The following is a 6,764-nucleotide window of genomic DNA, read 5'->3' on the forward strand; positions in this document are numbered from 1 at the left end:
TGTGCAACACATGCGGCTCCGCCTACACCACCCCCGGCACCCTCAAGAAGCACTTTCTCATGCACGCGGGAGAGAAACCTTATGTGTGCGACACATGCGGCTCCGCCTACACCTGCTCCAGCAGCCTCAAGAAGCACTTTCTCATGCACGCGGGAGAGAAACCTTACGTGTGCAACACATGCGGCTCCGCCTACACCTGCTCCAGCAGCCTCAAGATGCACTTTCTCACGCACACGGGGCAGAAACCGTACGCGTGCGATGCGTGCGAGTACAGGACTTGCTCCCGCTACAGCCTGAAGAAGCACGCGCTCACGCACACGGGAGAGAAACCGTACGCGTGTGACATTTGATCTTTCAGGTTCATATCCTCGAGCGAGCTCTCGAAAGACAAGCGCACGCAGTCGCACCGAAGGAAGGCCATGTACAAGCAATCGGGAGTGATGTGATGGACGGGTCTGCGGGTTAAACAGCTAATTCGTCAGACGTTAAACGTGTGGATACGGATGCACTCTCTCCAGTAGACTCCAGAGACGTTCACTCTCATACAAGAGAGAAAATCCTGGAAGCCCCTCAAACAGTTCTCCCCCTCCTCTCCCTCTCCTCTTCCTCTCCCTCTCTCGCGCTCTCTCCCTTCCTCCCTTCCTCGCTCCCACGCTCTCTCCCTTCCTCTCTACTCCTGCTTACCAGTGAGAACGTAAGTGTAGTGGTGGATGTCATTCAACACCAGCCCCTCTAACAGTTCTCCTCCTCCTCTCCTTTCCCTCTCCTCTCTCTCTCCCTCTCCTTCTGTCTCTCTCTCCCTCCCTCCCTTCCTCCCTCCCTAACTCTCTCCCTTCCTCTCTACTCGTGCTTGCCAGTGAGAACGTGAGTGTAATGGTGGATGTCATTCAACACCAGCCCCTCGAACATTTTTCTCAGCTGCTCTAGCACTCTTTCTGCCGGTCGATTTTGGTTCTATTTTGTTTTGTTTCCCGATCCGCCACTAGTTCGTCACATTCGTAGATAGTGGCGCCTCCTGGCGGTCGCGCTGCTGCGTTGGTCTGTCGACAGCGCCCTCTTGCTGTGATGTGCACAAATATAAAAATTCCAAAGCGTAACTTTGCCAGGGGGCAGCACAAGTCGCACGGTGCCGTGGCAGCGCCCAGTTTGCTTATTATTGGAGGCGAGAAACCTTACGCGTGCGACGCGTGCGAGTACAGGACTTGCTCCCGCTGCAGCCTGAAGACTCACATGCGAACGCACACGGGAGAGAAACCGTACGCGTGCGATGTATGCGAGTACAGGTGTTCGCAGCCGGCGAGTCTCAAGAGACACGGGTGCACGCACACGCGAAAGAAACCATACGCGTGCGACATGTGAGGCTCCGCCTGCACCACCTCCAGCGATCTCAAGAGGCACGCGCGCACGCACACCGGCCAGAAACCGTACACGTGTGACATTTGCTCTTTCAGGTTCGTATCCTCGAACGCGCTCTCAAAACACAAGCGCACGCAGTCGCATCGAAGAAAAGCCATGTACAATCAATCGTGAGTGATGTGATGGACGGGTCTGAGGGTTAAACAGCTAATTCGTCAGACGTTAAACGTGTGGATACGGATGCACACTCTCCAGTGTACTCGAGTGACGTACACTCAGGCTTGTATGGGAGAAGAAATCCTGAAAGGCGATGTCCATGCAATTAGAAGTGATGTGACTGGCATTCTACCGATTAATCAGTTAATAAGCCAGTTCGTAGTTATGCACTGGAGCCCTATGACGTCATCGGGTCATAGGTCATTTGTACATAGCTGAAAAGTTGGATCGCGCGTTTGCTCGTTCGCACTTGCCGTATACTACTTGCCCACTTGATATCTAATTGATATCGATCCACCCCCCTTGATATCTATTTCATATCAGGAGTTAATAAAGACAAAGGAGTTTGACACGTATTTGGTACTGATTTCACTACTTTTTGTCGTACGAGTTCGATGTGAATAAAAATAGAAATGTATACAAACATGAGCTTATTTTGTTCACTGGTCCTTATTCTATGTTCCGGTAGTATTACAAACCGCGTAGCTTCCTTCGTTTTGACATAATTCTTACTTTTCTACGTACAATCTAAAATACTAGGGAACTAGTTTCATGGTGTATTTAGTAGCACAGAGTAGTGGTTTTCCGTACTTGTTTATCTAGTAAGAAATTGGTGGACGAACAGGCATATTGATGTTTGTAGAATAGAATAGAATAGAATAGCGGTTTACAAGAATAGGCCCGAGGGCCTGTATCCGGTCTAATTAATACATCAAACCTCAATTTTGTTCATAGTCCCTCGCGATGTTAAATGATTTTAAATTGGGNACAAAACATTATGCAAAACTCCTACTTCATCCCCTCCCGTCATCCTACTTGCCTCACTTGCCCCTCGCTTAGGCTCTTTCTTCTTCTACCACCACTCAACTATTTATATACGGCTCTGTCGCTGATATAACAGTCGGTGCACAATCTGGCTACGTTAATTTGTTAGCGCATGCGCAATATCTCACCAGAGGAGTTATATTTTGTGACGAATGTGCATTTAATATGGTTAGGGGGTATATCAGGCTCTCAGCATAGATTTATGTAATAATCTCTCATCAGTAGACATGTGTTTATAATTAGTAGAGCACCCTATCCTGTAGGGTGCAAAACTCCTATTTCATCCCCTCCCGTCCTCCCCCTTGCCTCCCTTGGTCCTCGCTCAACCTCCTTCTGCTTCTACCGCCCCTCAGTTATCTACCCTGCTGCCTTTCCTCAGTCTCTCACCCAGTGGCGGCGCCAAGGGGGGCATGGGGGGCATTTGACGGAAAATTTCCGCTTTCTTATTCCATTTCCGCCACTATGATTTTCCCCTTTATTTTTCCCGCGAAACAGCAATTTCCGTGGATAGCCTTTATTTAAAACACTAGAGTTTACAAAGCATGTTGATTTTAACATTGATACCGTGTGCAATGTGTTAACCCTTTCGGCGCGGGTAACGGCCACGGCCGCGCGATTGTGCATGACTAAATCTTGATATGTGAGGTGATGTAATTATACGTTAAATATTTCTCTCATAATTACGTGGCATATTTTCAAGAGCGTATAAAGCAGGACGTAAAAGTTAGAATAAATAGAAGAGCTTTCCAACAGAAAAGCAGAGAATCACCGAGTGGTCTCGAGATGTGAGTATGGATTATAGATTGTCTTGTCGTATTAGTGCTATTGCATTTGTGTGTTAAACTCTTTTGAGATAAGTCGTCTATGTCTTAAACTCTATTGAGATAAGTTGTCTATGTTTTAAACTCTATTGAGATAAGTACTCTGTGTTAAACTCTATTGAGATCAGTACCTATTCTATGTTATACGTGTACGTACGTGACATTTTGCCGTAGAGGTTTATAACGTTTTCTCTGTACTACCATAATCATAAATAGAACCATTTGTTGTACGTTACACTCTGTGTTTGTCATACGTTCTTATGTGTCTGTCTATTAGTATTAGAATAGCGGTTTACAGGAATAGGCCCGAGGGCCTGTATCCGGTCTAATTAATACATCAAACCTCAATTTTGTTCATAGTCCCTCGCGATGTTAAATGATTCTAAATTGGGTATTGGTCGTGGTATTGTAGCCTAGATATTATGAGTATACGTTGGAAGGTAAATTTCCATTGTATACATTACATGATGTGATCAGATCATTAGACATTACATCATAACTATGTGACTAGTTTAGGTAGTCATATTGCAGGTGGGACCAATGCCTGTCAATTTTGTTTTTGAATTCATTTATCGTTTTTGATATGACAATTTCTTCGGGCAGGGAGTTCCAATCGCTGACGGTTCTAAAGCTAAATGATTTCTTTTTGAGTGTATGATCTACTTGTCGTTTATACAGTTTCAGGCTATTGTATCTGAGACCTTGTGTGTTGCTGTCTAATTTTAGCCACGGGTATTGGTCGTCGTATTTTCCATGTAATCGCTTCCAGACCTCAGATCAATGAAAAGAATTAGTTTATTTGCGCTTCGCCCTCGAATATGAAGAACAGTTACTTAAAATAGTGTTGAAATCGATTTTGAAATAAAAACCGAGGTGGATGCCAAATGGCGCGTCTATAAGTTTTCGAATATATCTAAAGTTATTGCACGAAAGCATTTCCATGTTGTCTTTTTTATCTGTCAATAAGAGTGCAGAACCATAAAATTCAATCAAAAGCGGCAACATGTGCCAGAACAACTAACAAATGCGTGAGTAAAAGAAGAATTATCCGGCTATTATCTTTTAGTACATGTTTTTGTGCTGCTGCGGAAAGAAGTTCATTAAATCTCAAAGTCAAGTAATTCTGCAGTGTGCGATTTGGCACAGAACGATTTTGAGGATTTCGTTGACATTAAGTCATTGCACAGATAACTCCTGGTTCCAAAACGAAAGGAGAATGAGAGGGGCAGAGAATTTGCGTGGCTGGGTCATTGTAGGAAAGCGAAGTTTTTAGAACTGTGACAATGAGCTCATGTTTAGCAGAATGTATCGTTCAGCAGATGAGGCAGAAGTAACAGGAATTAGTGGGGCGCGAAGCTCGCTGTGAGAGACGCGTGGAGAGGCAAGGAAGATTTTTTTTGGTTTGTTTTGTTTGCCAAATCACAGGGGGGGGCATGGCGCCCCATTGTGGGCCCCCCCTTAGCTACAGCCAGTGTGTGTGTGTGTGAACCGCGTGTTTATGTTTCTATCGCCGCGCCACTCTGCTGGCTGCGTGTGTGAGATTTCACAGTTTGTATGGACTGTGTTTCCACCATATTTGTGCCTATCTTTCGTGATTCGTCATGCATGCAACACATACGATCCGAAGCTCTGTAAAAGCAGTGAGCAAATATCATAGCTAGTCTTTTTTTCTGTCTTGCTGCATTGCTTAGCTTCAGTCTTTCGGAGTGCGTTCAAAACAGCTGTGTAAATTAATTACGCATGGTAATCAGTGCACATTTGCTAATTTGATAGTGGACGCGAGCATTATAATGACGAAGGCTGCTCCCGCAATGCGAGGGGCTGTGTGCTAGCAGGCAGCCCAAGGAATGCTTTTTTGTAGCAGAGCCCGCGTGGATTACGTAAAAGCGCAGGTTTTGCGCGTAAGCGCTCTGATTATCAAACACGCTGACCGGCATGATTAATGGCGTATTCTGCATAGGTCAGCCGCGGACTGCAGCGGTATATTACTGGGACTGAAATAGCTTAGTCTAATCTTACATTTATATTATAAGTTAAATTAATTAATTCATTCATTGCATTCATTCAACATAAGCATAATTCATTCATATCATTGCAATTCATATCAATTTTAGTTAAGTTATTTATATTTATGTTTATATTGATCAGTAGAAGAGAAGCCAATGGTGATAGAAAGTGGTTATAGATGAATAATAATAATAATAATAATAATAATAAATAATATATATATTATATTAATATAGTATATTATAAAGCATAATACCATAATAGAATCGCTGATATAAATAAAATATCATCGGATTATGATATTGATAATTGAATTATTTATTTAATGTAATTCATTCATTCTTATTTTTATTATTCAATTTTAAATAGTAATTTATATAGCGGTTATTCTTAGTGCCATCAATGATCATATCGCATGAGATAATATCATTCATAAGCGGTTTTATTTTTTAATATGCTGTATTTATTTGATTCCTTATTTATTAATTTATTTTTTCATATTCAGTTTATTTATTTTCATTTAATAGTTTATTTAATATATTATAATATATAATATATATATATATATAGCTATATATATAGATATATTAAAGAATAATATTTTATAATTTATCTATCTAGACTATTATAGTTTATTTACGCTCAAGTTTAATAATTACTATAATTTATGGCGGGCAATGGTGATGAAAGTGATAATGAATTAGCATAATTACATAAATATTAGTAGTAAGCTACATTAGATAGACAATGTACATAATCAAGGGAGACAATGAGTAGATGATGATAATGAGCTTGCAAATGGCCAGACAGTGACTAGCTAGCCTTTTGTGATCAATGATGAGCAATGAACAAGGATAGGACAAGTGAGAAATGATGCAATGGACGAAGCAATGTGAATGATGACAAAGGACAACCAATAATGATGACGAGGAAATAAAGCAACGTTGATAATTGACGGAATAACATGACGTTAAGCAATGAGCAAAGACCGCTGGCAATTCATAGCTTTAGCTTGTCGTAGGCCTTACAGGTCAAGCTGCATGTATGGCCACATAGCTAGCAGAATAATGTGTGGGCTGCGCTGGCCTGCCACTAAGCACATTCCAGTTTCTACCTATCCCGCACGAGCATCGGCGGCAAATCAACTAAACAACGCTTACTGCGATCCCCTCATGCCGCCATGCCAGCAATCCCCATCTAGCAGGTGGCAAGGAAACTACTTTGTGATAACGGCTAGTAACGGAAATGCTGTACCGTGTGCTCGTCCATTTTGCTGCTGCCCGTGATGCACCGTGTGGCGTGCTTGCACAATGTCCAAGCTGCTAGCACAACGGTAAGTACTAGGCGCAGTGCAGGTGCTGATTGCTCGTAATGCGGACATCAAGACCGCCCACTAGAACGCGTACTGGCAGCAATAAACGCGCGCCCGACAGGCGCGCAAGCCGGCGGCGGCACGCCGGCGCTCAGGCCACCACGCTGAATAGGCTCGGTCAGTTTTGGGGCCGTGCTAGGCAGTAAAACTTGATGAACAAGCGGAAT

The sequence above is a fragment of the Priapulus caudatus genome, unplaced genomic scaffold (assembly GCF_000485595.1).
Source record: "Priapulus caudatus unplaced genomic scaffold, Priapulus_caudatus-5.0.1 Scaffold1144, whole genome shotgun sequence".
Classification (NCBI taxonomy): domain Eukaryota; kingdom Metazoa; phylum Priapulida; class Priapulimorpha; order Priapulimorphida; family Priapulidae; genus Priapulus; species Priapulus caudatus.